Consider the following 14,989-nt stretch of genomic DNA (forward strand, 5'->3'; position numbering starts at 1 on the left):
CTCAATTTTCAATTTGCCTTTTTTGGCGATAACTTGACTAAAAATGGTCACACATCCAAAAGGATTACCATTTTATACTCCTTATAACCAATACTAACCACCCCTTTCACTTTTAAACGGATTTTGTAAAATTAATTTTTGGCCAAATTTTCGCATTTTTTTTCCCATTTTTTGTAAGGGGTACCATCATCAAAATTTCCGAAAAATTTAAAAATCCCAGAATTCCCAAACTTGAATGCAATTCGATTGGGATTTAAACAACGAACTCAGCGAGGTATAACATTCCTTATTTTGGTCATTATTTTCAATGTTTTGATCAAAATACCGATTATTTTTTTCACAAAAATCTGGAAACCTATTTTTGGCAAAAAACTTAATTTTCAATTTGCTTTTTTTGGCGATAACTTGACTAAAAATGGTCTCACAGCAAAGAGGATTACCATTTTATACTCCTTATAACCAATACTAGCCACCCCTTTCACTTTTAAACGGATTTTGTAAAATTAATTTTTGGCCAAATTTTCGCATTTTTTGTAAGGGGTACCATCATCAAAATTTGCGAAAAATTTAAAAATCCCAGAATTCCCAAACTTGAATGCAATTCGATTGGGATTTAAACAACGAACTCAGCGAGGTATGACATTCCTTATTTGGGTCATTATTTTCAATGTTTTGATCAAAATACCGATTATTTTTTTCACAAAAAATCTGGAAACTTATTTTTGGCAAAAAACTCAATTTTCAATTTGCCTTTTTTGGCGATAACTTGACTAAAAATGGTCACACATCCAAAAGGATTACCATTTTATACTCCTTATAACCAATACTAACCACCCCTTTCACTTTTAAACGGATTTTGTAAAATTAATTTTTGGCCAAATTTTCGCATTTTTTTTTCCATTTTTTGTAAGGGTACCATCATCAAAATTTGCGAAAAATTTAAAAATCCCAGAATTCCCAAACTTGAATGCAATTCGATTGGGATTTAAACAACGAACTCAGCGAGGTATAACATTCCTTATTTTGATCATTATTTTCAATGTTTTGATCAAAATACCGATTATTTTTTTCACAAAAATCTGGAAACCTATTTTTGGCAAAAAACTCAATTTTCAATTTCCCTTTTTTGGCGATAACTTGACTAAAAATGGTCACACAGCAAAGAGGATTACCATTTTATACTCCTTATAACCAATACTAACCACCCCTTTCACTTTTAAACGGATTTTGTAAAATTAATTTTTGGCCAAATTTTCGCATTTTTTGTAAGGGGTCATCAAAATTTGCGAAAAATTGAAAAATCCCAGATTTCCCAAACTTGAATGCAATTCGATTGGGATTTAAACAACGAACTCAGCGAGGTATGACATTCCTTATTTTGGTCATTATTTTCAATGTTTTGATCAAAATACCGATTATTTTTTTCACAAAAAATCTGGAAACCTATTTTTGGCAAAAAACTCAATTTTCAATTTGCTTTTTTTGGCGATAACTTGACTAAAAATGGTCTCACAGCAAAGAGGATTACCATTTTATACTCCTTATAACCAATACTAACCACCCCTTTCACTTTTAAACGGATTTTGTAAAATTAATTTTTGGCCAAATTTTCGCATTTTTTGTAAGGGGTACCATCATCAAAACTTGCGAAAAATTTAAAAATCCCAGAATTCCCAAACTTGAATGCAATTCGATTGGGATTTAAACAACGAACTCAGCGAGGTATGACATTCCTTATTTGGGTCATTATTTTCAATGTTTTGATCAAAATACCGATTATTTTTTTCACAAAAAATCTGGAAACCTATTTTTGGCAAAAAACTCAATTTTCAATTTGCCTTTTTTGGCGATAACTTGACTAAAAATGGTCACACATCCAAAAGGATTACCATTTTATACTCCTTATAACCAATACTAACCACCCCTTTCACTTTTAAACGGATTTTGTAAAATTAATTTTTGGCCAAATTTTCGCATTTTTTTTCCCATTTTTTGTAAGGGGTACCATCATCAAAATTTGCGAAAAATTTAAAAATCCCAGAATTCCCAAACTTGAATGCAATTCGATTGGGATTTAAACAACGAACTCAGCGAGGTATGACATTCCTTATTTGGGTCATTATTTTCAATGTTTTGATCAAAATACCGATTATTTTTTTCACAAAAAATCTGGAAACTTATTTTTGGCAAAAAACTCAATTTTCAATTTGCCTTTTTTGGCGATAACTTGACTAAAAATGGTCACACATCCAAAAGGATTACCATTTTATACTCCTTATAACCAATACTAACCACCCCTTTCACTTTTAAACGGATTTTGTAAAATTAATTTTTGGCCAAATTTTCGCATTTTTTGTAAGGGGTACCATCATCAAAATTTGCGAAAAATTGAAAAATCCCAGAATTCCCAAACTTGAATGCAATTCGATTGGGATTTAAACAACGAACTCAGCGAGGTATGACATTCCTTATTTGGGTCATTATTTTCAATGTTTTGATCAAAATACCGATTATTTTTTTCACAAAAAATCTGGAAACTTATTTTTGGCAAAAAACTCAATTTTCAATTTGCCTTTTTTGGCGATAACTTGACTAAAATGGTCACACATCCAAAAGGAATACCATTTTATACTCCTTATAACCAATACTAACCACCCCTTTCACTTTTAAACGGATTTTGTAAAATTAATTTTTGGCCAAATTTTCGCATTTTTTGTAAGGGGTACCATCATCAAAATTTGCGAAAAATTTAAAAATCCCAGAATTCCCAAACTTGAATGCAATTCGATTGGGATTTAAACAACGAACTCAGCGAGGTGTGACATTCCTTATTTGGGTCATTATTTTCAATGTTTTGATCAAAATACCGATTATTTTTTTCACAAAAAATCTGGAAACTTATTTTTGGCAAAAAACTCAATTTTCAATTTGCCTTTTTTGGCGATAACTTGACTAAAAATGGTCACACAGCAAAGAGGATTACCATTTTATACTCCTTATAACCAATACTAACCACCCCTTTCACTTTTAAACGGATTTTGTAAAATTAATTTTTGGCCAAATTTTCGCATTTTTTGTAAGGGGTACCATCATCAAAATTTGCGAAAAATTGAAAAATTCCAGAATTCCCAAACTTGAATGCAATTCGATTGGGATTTAAACAACGAACTCAGCGAGGTATGACATTCCTTATTTGGGTCATTATTTTCAATGTTTCGATCAAAATACCGATTATTTTTTCACAAAAAATCTGGAAACTTATTTTTGGCAAAAAACTCAATTTTCAATTTGCCTTTTTTGGCGATAACTTGACTAAAAATGGTCACACATCCAAAAGGATTACCATTTTATACTCCTTATAACCAATACTAACCACCCCTTTCACTTTTAAACGGATTTTGTAAAATTAATTTTTGGCCAAATTTTCGCATTTTTTGTAAGGGGTACCATCATCAAAATTTGCGAAAAATTGAAAAATCCCAGAATTCCCAAACTTGAATGCAATTCGATTGGGATTTAAACAACGAACTCAGCGAGGTATGACATTCCTTATTTGGGTCATTATTTTCAATGTTTTGATCAAAATACCGATTATTTTTTTCACAAAAAATCTGGAAACTTATTTTTGGCAAAAAACTCAATTTTCAATTTGCCTTTTTTGGCGATAACTTGACTAAAAATGGTCACACATCCAAAAGGAATACCATTTTATACTCCTTATAACCAATACTAACCACCCCTTTCACTTTTAAACGGATTTTGTAAAATTAATTTTTGGCCAAATTTTCGCATTTTTTGTAAGGGGTACGTACCATCATCAAAATTTGCGAAAAATTTAAAAATCCCAGAATTCCCAAACTTGAATGCAATTCGATTGGGATTTAAACAACGAACTCAGCGAGGTGTGACATTCCTTATTTGGGTCATTATTTTCAATGTTTTGATCAAAATACCGATTATTTTTTTCACAAAAAATCTGGAAACTTATTTTTGGCAAAAAACTCAATTTTCAATTTGCCTTTTTTGGCGATAACTTGACTAAAAATGGTCACACAGCAAAGAGGATTACCATTTTATACTCCTTATAACCAATACTAACCACCCCTTTCACTTTTAAACGGATTTTGTAAAATTAATTTTTGGCCAAATTTTCGCATTTTTTGTAAGGGGTACCATCATCAAAATTTGCGAAAAATTTAAAAATCCCAGAATTCCCAAACTTGAATGCAATTCGATTGGGATTTAAACAACGAACTCAGCGAGGTATGACATTCCTTATTTGGGTCATTATTTTCAATGTTTTGATTAAAATACCGATTATTTTTTTCACAAAAAATCTGGAAACTTATTTTTGGCAAAAAACTCAATTTTCAATTTGCCTTTTTTGGCGATAACTTGACTAAAAATGGTCACACATCCAAAAGGATTACCATTTTATACTCCTTATAACCAATACTAACCACCCCTTTCACTTTTAAACGGATTTTGTAAAATTAATTTTTGGCCAAATTTTCGCATTTTTTGTAAGGGGTACCATCATCAAAATTTGCGAAAAATTTAAAAATCCCAGAATTCCCAAACTTGAATGCAATTCGATTGGGATTTAAACAACGAACTCAGCGAGGTATGACATTCCTTATTTGGGTCATTATTTTCAATGTTTTGATCAAAATACCGATTATTTTTTTCACAAAAAATCTGAAAACTTATTTTTGGCAAAAAACTCAATTTTCAATTTGCCTTTTTTGGCGATAACTTGACTAAAAATGGTCACACATCCAAAAGGATTACCATTTTATACTCCTTATAACCAATACTAGCCACCCCTTTCACTTTTAAACGGATTTTGTAAAATTAATTTTTGGCCAAATTTTCGCATTTCATCAAAATTTGCGAAAAATTTAAAAATCCCAGAATTCCCAAACTTGAATGTAATTCGATTGGGATTTAAACAACGAACTCATCGAGGTATGACATTCCTTATTTGGGTCATTATTTTCAATGTTTTGATCAAAATACCGATTATTTTTTTCACAAAAAATCTGGAAACTTATTTTTGGCAAAAAACTCAATTTTCAATTTGCCTTTTTTGGCGATAACTTGACTAAAAATGGTCACACATCCAAAAGGATTACCATTTTATACTCCTTATAACCAATACTAACCACCCCTTTCACTTTTAAACGGATTTTGTAAAATTAATTTTTGGCCAAATTTTCGCATTTTTTGTAAAATCATCAAAATTTGCGAAAAATTGAAAAATTCCAGAATTCCCAAACTTGAATGCAATTCGATTGGGATTTATACAACGAACTCAGCGAGGTATGACATTCCTTATTTGGGTCATTATTTTCAATGTTTTGATCAAAATACCGATTATTTTTTTCACAAAAAATCTGGAAACTTATTTTTGGCAAAAAACTCAATTTTCAATTTGCCTTTTTTGGCGATAACTTGACTAAAAATGGTCACACATCCAAAAGGATTACCATTTTATACTCCTTATAACCAATACTAACCACCCCTTTCACTTTTAAACGAATTTTTTAAAATTAATTTTTGGCCAAATTTTCGCATTTTTTGTAAGGGGTACCATCATCAAAATTTGCGAAAAATTGAAAAATTCCAGAATTCCCAAACTTGAATGCAATTCGATTGGGATTTAAACAACGAACTCAGCGAGGTATGACATTCCTTATTTGGGTCATTATTTTCAATGTTTCGATCAAAATACCGATTATTTTTTTCACAAAAAATCTGGAAACCTATTTTTGGCAAAAAACTCAATTTTCAATTTGCCTTTTTTGGCGATAACTTGACTAAAAATTGAAAAATTCCAGAATTCCCAAACTTGAATGCAATTCGATTGGGATTTAAACAACGAACTCAGCGAGGTATGACATTCCTTATTTGGGTCATTATTTTCAATGTTTTGATCAAAATACCGATTATTTTTTTCACAAAAAATCTGGAAACTTATTTTTGGCAAAAAACTCAATTTTCAATTTGCCTTTTTTGGCGATAACTTGACTAAAAATGGTCACACATCCAAAAGGATTACCATTTTATACTCCTTATAACCAATACTAGCCACCCCTTTCACTTTTAAACGGATTTTGTAAAATTAATTTTTGGCCAAATTTTCGCATTTCATCAAAATTTGCGAAAAATTTAAAAATCCCAGAATTCCCAAACTTGAATGTAATTCGATTGGGATTTAAACAACGAACTCACGAGGTATGACATTCCTTATTTGGGTCATTATTTTCAATGTTTTGATCAAATACCGATTATTTTTTTCACCAAAAAATCTGGAAACTTATTTTTGGGCAAAAAACTCAATTTTCAATTTGCCTTTTTTGGCGATAACTTGACTAAAAATGGTCACACATCCAAAAGGATTACCATTTTATACTCCTTATAACCAATACTAACCACCCTTTCACTTTTAAACGGATTTTGTAAAATTAATTTTTGGCCAAATTTTCGCATTTTTTGTAAAATCATCAAAATTTGCGAAAAATTGAAAAATTCCAGAATTCCCAAACTTGAATGCAATTCGATTGGGATTTATACAACGAACTCAGCGAGGTATGACATTCCTTATTTGGGTCATTATTTTCAATGTTTTGATCAAAATACCGATATTTTTTTCACAAAAAATCTGGAACTTATTTTTGGCAAAAAACTCAATTTTTCAATTTGCCTTTTTTGGCGATAACTTGACTAAAAATGGTCAACATCCAAAAGGATTTACCCAATTTTAATATCTCCTTATAACCAATACAACCACCTTTATTTACATTTTTTTTTTTTTTCTTTTGATCAAAATCGATTATTTTTTAAAATTTATTTTTTGAAAAATTTTTTTGCCTTTTTTGGGTAATTGTTGTTACCAAGATCATTCAAATTATTTAAGGCCAAATAGACAAATTTTACGCATTTATTTGTAGGGGTAACATCATCAAAATTTTGCGAAAAATTAAAAATCCCCAGAATTTCCAAACTTGAATGCAATTCGATTGGGATTTAAACAACGAACTCAGCGAGGTATGACATTCCTTATTTGGTCATTATTTTCAATGTTTTGATCAAAATACCGATTATTTTTTCACAAAAAAATCTGGAAACCTATTTTTGGCAAAAAACTCAATTTTCAATTTGCCTTTTTTGGCGATAATTGACTAAAAATGGTCACACGCAAAAGGATTACATTTTATACTCCTTATAACCAATACTAACCACCCCTTTCACTTTTTAACGGATTTTGTAAAATTAATTTTTGGCCAAATTTTCGTCATTTTTTGTAAGGGGTACCATCATCAAAATTTGCGAAAAATTTAAAATCCCAGAATTCCCAACTTGAATGCAATTCGATTGGGGATTTAAACACGAACTCAGCGAGGTATGACATTCCTTATTTTGGGTCATTATTTTCATGTTTTGATCAAAATACCGATTATTTTTTTCACAAAAAATCTGGAAACCTATTTTTGGCAAAAAACTCAATTTTCAATTTGCCTTTTTTGGCGATAACTTGACTAAAATGGTCACAGCAAAGAGGATTACCATTTTATACTCCTTATAACAATATAAGCACCCCTTTCACTTTTAAACGGATTTTGTAAATTTTTTTGGCCAATTTTCGGAATTTTTTGTAAGGGGTACATCATCAAAATTTGCGAAAAATTTAAAAATCCCAGAATTCCCAAACTTGAATGCAATTCGATTGGGGATTTAAACAACGAACTCAGCGAGGTATGACATTCCTTATTTGGTCATTATTTTCAATGTTTTGATCAAAATACCGATTATTTTTTTCACAAAAAATCTGGAAACTTTTTTGGCCAAAAAACTCAATTTCAATTTGCCTTTTTTGGCGATAACTTGACTAAAATGGTCACACACAAAAGGATTACATTTTATAACTCCTTATAACCAATACTAACCACCCTTTCACTTTTTAACGGATTTTGTAAATTAATTTTTGGCCAATTTTCGCATTTTTTGTAAGGGGTACCATCATCAAAATTTGCGAAAATTAAAAATCCAGAATTCCCAAACTTGAATGCATTCGATTGGGATTTAAACAACGAACTCAGCGAGGTGTGACATTCCTTATTTGGGTCATTATTTTCAATGTTTTTGATCAAAATACCGATTATTTTTTTCACAAAAAATCTGGAAACTTATTTTTGGCAAAAAACTTCAATTTTCAATTTGCCTTTTTGGCGATAACTTGACTAAAAATGGTCACACAGCAAAGAGGATTACCATTTTATACTCCTTATAGACCAATACTAACCACCCTTTTCACTTTTAAAGGATTTTGTAAAATTAATTTTTGCCAATTTTCGCATTTTTTGGGAAAAATTTAAAAAAAAAATCCCAGAATTCCCAAACTTGAATGCATTCGATTGGGATTTAAACAACGAACTCAGCGAGGTATGACATTCCTTATTTGGGTCATTATTTTCAATGTTTTGATCAAAATACCGATTATTTTTTTCACAAAAAATCTGGAAAACTATTTTTGGCAAAAAACTCAATTTTCAATTGCTTTTTGGCTATAACTTGACTAAAAATGGTCACACAGCAAAAAGATTACCATTTTATACTCCTTATAACCAATACTAACCACCCCTTTCACTTTTAAACGGATTTTGTAAAATTAATTTTTGGCCAAATTTTCGCATTTTTTGTAAGGGTACCATCATCAAAATTTGCGAAAAATTAAAAATCCAGAATTCCCAAACTTGAATGCAATCGATTTGGATTTAAACAACGAACTCAGCGAGGTATGACATTCCTTATTTGGGTCATTATTTTCAATGTTTTGATCAAAATACGATTATTTTTTTCACAAAAAATCTGGAAAACTATTTTTGGCAAAAAACTCAATTTTCAATTGCTTTTTTGGCTATAACTTGACTAAAAATGGTCACACACAAAAGATTACCATTTTATACTCCTTATAACCAATACTAACCACCCCTTTCACTTTTAAACGGATTTTGTAAAATTAATTTTTGGCCAAATTTTCGCATTTTTTTGTACCATCATCAAAATTTGCGAAAAATTAAAAATCCAGAATTCCCAAACTTGAATGCAATCGATTGGGATTTAAACAACGAACTCAGCGAGGTATGACATTCCTTATTTGGGTCATTATTTTCAATGTTTTGATCAAAATACCGATTATTTTTTTCACAAAAAATCTGGAAAACTATTTTTGGCAAAAAATCAATTTTCAATTGCTTTTTGGCTATAACTTGACTAAAAATGGTCACACACAAAAAGATTACCATTTTATACTCCTTATAACCAATACTAACCACCCCTTTCACTTTTAAACGGATTTTGTAAAATTAATTTTTGGCCAAATTTTCGCATTTTTTGTAAGGGGTACCATCATCAAAATTTGCGAAAAATTAAAAATCCAGAATTCCAAACTTGAATGCAATCGATTGGGATTTAAACAACGAACTCAGCGAGGTATGACATTCCTTATTTGGGTCATTATTTTCAATGTTTTGATCAAAATACCGATTATTTTTTTCACAAAAAATCTGGAAAACTATTTTTGGCAAAAAACTCAATTTTCAATTGGCTTTTTGGCTATAACTTGACTAAAAATGGTCACACAGCAAAAGATTACCATTTTATACTCCTTATAACCAATACTAACCACCCCTTTCACTTTTAAACGGATTTTGTAAAATTAATTTTTGGCCAAATTTTCGCATTTTTTGTAAGGGTACCATCATCAAAATTTGCGAAAAATTAAAAATCCTAGAATTCCCAAACTTGAATGCAATCGATTGGGATTTAAACAACGAACTCAGCGAGGTATGACATTCCTTATTTGGGTCATTATTTTCAATGTTTTGATCAAAATACCGATTATTTTTTTCACAAAAAATCTGGAAAACTATTTTTGGCAAAAAACTCAATTTTCAATTGGCTTTTTTGGCTATAACTTGACTAAAAATGGTCACACAGCAAAAAGAGATTACCATTTTATACTCCTTATAACCAATACTAACCACCCCTTTCACTTTTAAACGGATTTTGTAAAATTAATTTTTGGCCAAATTTTCGCATTTTTTGTAAGGGTACCATCATCAAAATTTGCGAAAAATTAAAAATCCAGAATTCCCAAACTTGAATGCAATCGATTGGGATTTAAACAACGAACTCAGCGAGGTATGACATTCCTTATTTGGGTCATTATTTTCAATGTTTTGATCAAAATACCGATTATTTTTTTCACACAAATCTGGAAACCTATTTTTGGCAAAAAACTCAATTTTCAATTTGCCTTTTTTGGCGATAACTGACTAAAAATGGTCACACAGCCAAAAAGGATTACCATTTTATACTCCTTATAACCAATACTAACCACGCCTTTCATTTTAAACGGATTTTGTAAATTAATTTTTGGCCAAATTTTCGCATTTTTTGTAAGGGGACTCATCAAAATTTGCGAAAATTTAAAATCCAGAATTCCCAAACTTGAATGCAATTCGATTGGGATTTAAACAACGAACTCAGCGAGGTATGACATTCCTTATTTGGGTCATTATTTTCAATGTTTTGATCAAAATACCGATTATTTTTTTCAAAAAATCTGGAAACCTATTTTTGGCAAAAAACTCAATTTTCATTTGCCTTTTTTGGCGATAACTTGACTAAAAATGGTCACACACAAAGAGGATTACCATTTTATACTCCTTATAACCATACTAACCACCCCTTTCACTTTTAAACGGATTTTGTAAAATTAATTTTTGGCCAAATTTTCGCATTTTTTGTAAGGGGTACATCATCAAAATTTGCGAAAATTGAAAAATCCAGAATTCCCAAACTTGAATGCAATTCGATTGGGATTTAAACAACGAACTCAGCGAGGTATGACATTCCTTATTTGGGTCATTATTTTCAATGTTTTGATCAAAATACCGATTATTTTTTTCACAAAAAATCTGGAAAACTATTTTTGGCAAAAAACTCAATTTTCAATTGGCTTTTTTGGCTATAACTTGACTAAAAATGGTCACACAGCAAAAAGATTACCATTTTATACTCCTTATAACCAATACTAACCACCCTTTCACTTTTAAACGGATTTTGTAAAATTAATTTTTGGCCAAATTTTCGCATTTTTTGTAAGGGGTACCATCATCAAAATTTGCGAAAAATTAAAAATCCTAGAATTCCAAACTTGAATGCAATCGATTGGATTTAAACAACGAACTCAGCGAGGTATGACATTCCTTATTTGGGTCATTATTTTCAATGTTTTGATCAAAATACCGATTATTTTTTTCACAAAAATCTGGAAAACTATTTTTGGCAAAAAACTCAATTTTCAATTGCTTTTTGGCTATAACTTGACTAAAAATGGTCACACACAAAAGATTACATTTTATACTCTTATAACCATTACTAACCACCCTTTCACTTTAAACGGATTTTGTAAAATTAATTTTGGCCAATTTTCGCATTTTTTGTAGGGGTCCATCATCAAAATTTGCGAAAATTGAAAAATCCAGAATTCAAACTTGAATGCAATTCGATTGGGATTTAAACAACGAACTCAGCGAGGGTATGACATTCCTTATTTGGGTCATTATTTTCAATGTTTTGATCAAAATACCGATTATTTTTTTCACAAAAAATCTGGAAACCTATTTTTGGCAAAAAACTCAATTTTCAATTTGCCTTTTTTGGCGATAACTTGACTAAAATGGTCACACAAAAGGATTCCATTTTATACTCCTTATAACATACTAACCACCCCTTTCACTTTTAACGATTTTGTAAAATTTAATTTTTGGCAAATTTTCGCATTTTTTTGTAAGGGGTCATAAAATTTGCGAAAAATTGAAAAATCCAGAATTCCCAAACTTGAATGCAATTCGATTGGGATTTAAACAACGAACTCAGCGAGGTATGACATTCCTTATTTGGGTCATTATTTTCAATGTTTTGATCAAAATACCGATTATTTTTTCACAAAAATCTGGAAACCTATTTTTGGCAAAAAACTAATTTTCAATTTGCCTTTTTTGGCGATAACTTGACTAAAAATGGTCACACATGCAAAAGGATTACCATTTTATACTCCCTTATAACCAATACTAACCACCCCTTTCACTTTTAAACGGATTTTGTAAAATTAATTTTTGGCCAAATTTTCGCATTTTTTGTAAGGGGTACATCATCAAATTTGCGAAAATTAAAAATCCCAGAATTCCCAAACTTGAATGCAATTCGATTGGGATTTAAACAACGAACTCAGCGAGGTATGACATTCCTTATTTGGGTCATTATTTTCAATGTTTTGATCAAAATACCGGATTATTTTTTTCACAAAAATCTGAAACCTATTTTTGGCAAAAACTCAATTTTCAATTTGCCTTTTTTGGGCGATAACTTGACTAAAATGGTCACACATCCAAAAGGATTACCATTTTATATCCTTATACCAATATAACCACCCTTTCACTTTAAACGGATTTTGTAAAATTAATTTTTGGCCAAATTTTCGCATTTTTGTAGGGTACCATATCAAAATTTGCGAAAATTAAAAATCCAGAATTCCCAAACTTGAATGCAATTCGATTGGGATTTAAACACGAACTCAGCGAGGTATGACATTCCTTATTTGGGTCATTATTTTCAATGTTTTGATCAAAATACCGATTATTTTTTCACAAAAATCTGAAACTATTTTTGGCAAAAAACTCAATTTTCAATTTGGCCTTTTTTGGCGATAACTTGACTAAAAAATGGTCACACATCCAAAAGGATTACCATTTTATACTCCTTATAACCAATACTAACCACCCTTTCACTTTTAAACGGATTTTGTAAAATTAATTTTTGGCCAAATTTTCGCATTTTTGTAGGGGTACCATCATCAAAATTTGCGAAAAATTGAAAATCCAGAATTCCCAAACTTGAATGCAATTCGATTGGATTTAAACAAGAACTCAGCGAGGTATGACATTCCTTATTTGGGTCATTATTTTCAATGTTTGATCAAAATAACCGATTATTTTTTTCACAAAAAATCTGGAAACCTATTTTTGGCAAAAAACTCAATTTTCAATTTGCCTTTTTTGGCGATAACTTGACTAAAAATGGTCACACATCCAAAAGGATTACCATTTTATACTCCTTATAACCAATACTAACCACCCTTTACTTTTAAACGATTTTGTAAATTAATTTTGGCCAAATTTTCGCATTTTTTGTAAGGGGTAATTCAAAATTTGCGAAAATTTAAAAATCCAGAATTCCCAAACTTGATGCAATTCGATTGGGATTTAAACAACGAACTCAGCGAGGTATGACATTCTTATTTGGGTCATTATTTCCAATGTTTTGATCAAAATACCGATTATTTTTTTCACAAAAATCTGGAAACCTATTTTTGGCAAAAAACTCAATTTTCAATTTGCCTTTTTTGGCGATAACTTGACTAAAATGGTCACCAAAAGGAACATTTTATACCCTTATAACAAAAACACTTTATTTAAACGATTTTGTAAAATTAATTTTGGCAAATTTCATTTTTTTTCACTAAAATTTGCGAAATTTAAAAATCCAGAATTCCCAAACTTGAATGCAATTCGATTGGGATTTAAACAACGAACTCAGCGAGGTATGACATTCCTTATTTGGTCATTATTTTCAATGTTTTGATCAAATACCGATTATTTTTTTCACAAAAAATCTGGAAACTATTTTGGCAAAAACTCAATTTTCAATTTGCCTTTTTTGGCGATAACTTGACTAAAAATGGTCACACCAAAAGGATTACCATTTTATACTCCTTATAACCAATACTAACCACCCTTTCACTTTTAAACGGATTTTGTAAATTAATTTTTGGCCAAATTTTCGAATTGTAGGGGTACATATCAAATTTGCGAAAAATTTAAAAATCCAGAATTCCCAAACTTGAATGCAATTCGATTGGGATTTAAACAACGAACTCAGCGAGGTATGACATTCCTTATTTGGGTCATTATTTTCAATGTTTTGATCAAATACCGATTATTTTTTTCACAAAAATCTGGAAACTATTTTTGGCAAAAAACTCAATTTTCAATTTGCTTTTTTGGCGATAACTTGACTAAAAATGGTCACACATCCAAAAGGATTACCATTTTATACTCCTTATAACCAATACTAACCACCCTTTCACTTTTAAACGGATTTTGTAAAATTAATTTTTGGCCAAATTTTCGCATTTTTTGTATCCAATCAAAATTTGCGAAAAATTTAAAATCCAGAATTCCCAACTTGAATGCAATTCGATTGGGATTTAACAACGAACTCAGCGAGGTATGACATTCCTTATTTGGGTCATTATTTTCAATGTTTTGATCAAAATACCGATTATTTTTTTCACAAAAAATCTGGAAACTATTTTTGGCAAAAAACTCAATTTTCAATTTGCCTTTTTTGGCGATAACTTGACTAAAAATGGTCACACATCCAAAAGGATTACCATTTTATACTCCTTATAACCAATACTAACCACCCTTTCATTTTAAACGGATTTTGTAAATTAATTTTTGGCCAAATTTTCGCATTTTTTGTAAGGGGTACATCATCAAATTTGCGAAAAATTGAAAAATCCAGAATTCCAAACTTGAATGCAATTCGATTGGGATTTAAACAACGAACTCAGCGAGGTATGACATTCCTTATTTTGGTCATTATTTTCAATGTTTTGATCAAATACCGATTATTTTTTCACAAAAAATCTGGAAACCTATTTTTGGCAAAAACTCAATTTTCAATTTGCCTTTTTTGGCGATAACTTGACTAAAATGGTCACACATCAAAGGATTACATTTATACTCCTATAAATCTAACCCCTTTCACTTTTAACGGATTTTGTAAAATAATTTTTGGCAAATTTTCGCATTTTTGTAGGGGTAAAATTTGCGAAAAATTGAAAAATCCAGAA

This window comes from Drosophila sechellia, chromosome X, assembly GCF_004382195.2.
Source record: "Drosophila sechellia strain sech25 chromosome X, ASM438219v1, whole genome shotgun sequence".
NCBI classification, from domain to species: domain Eukaryota; kingdom Metazoa; phylum Arthropoda; class Insecta; order Diptera; family Drosophilidae; genus Drosophila; species Drosophila sechellia.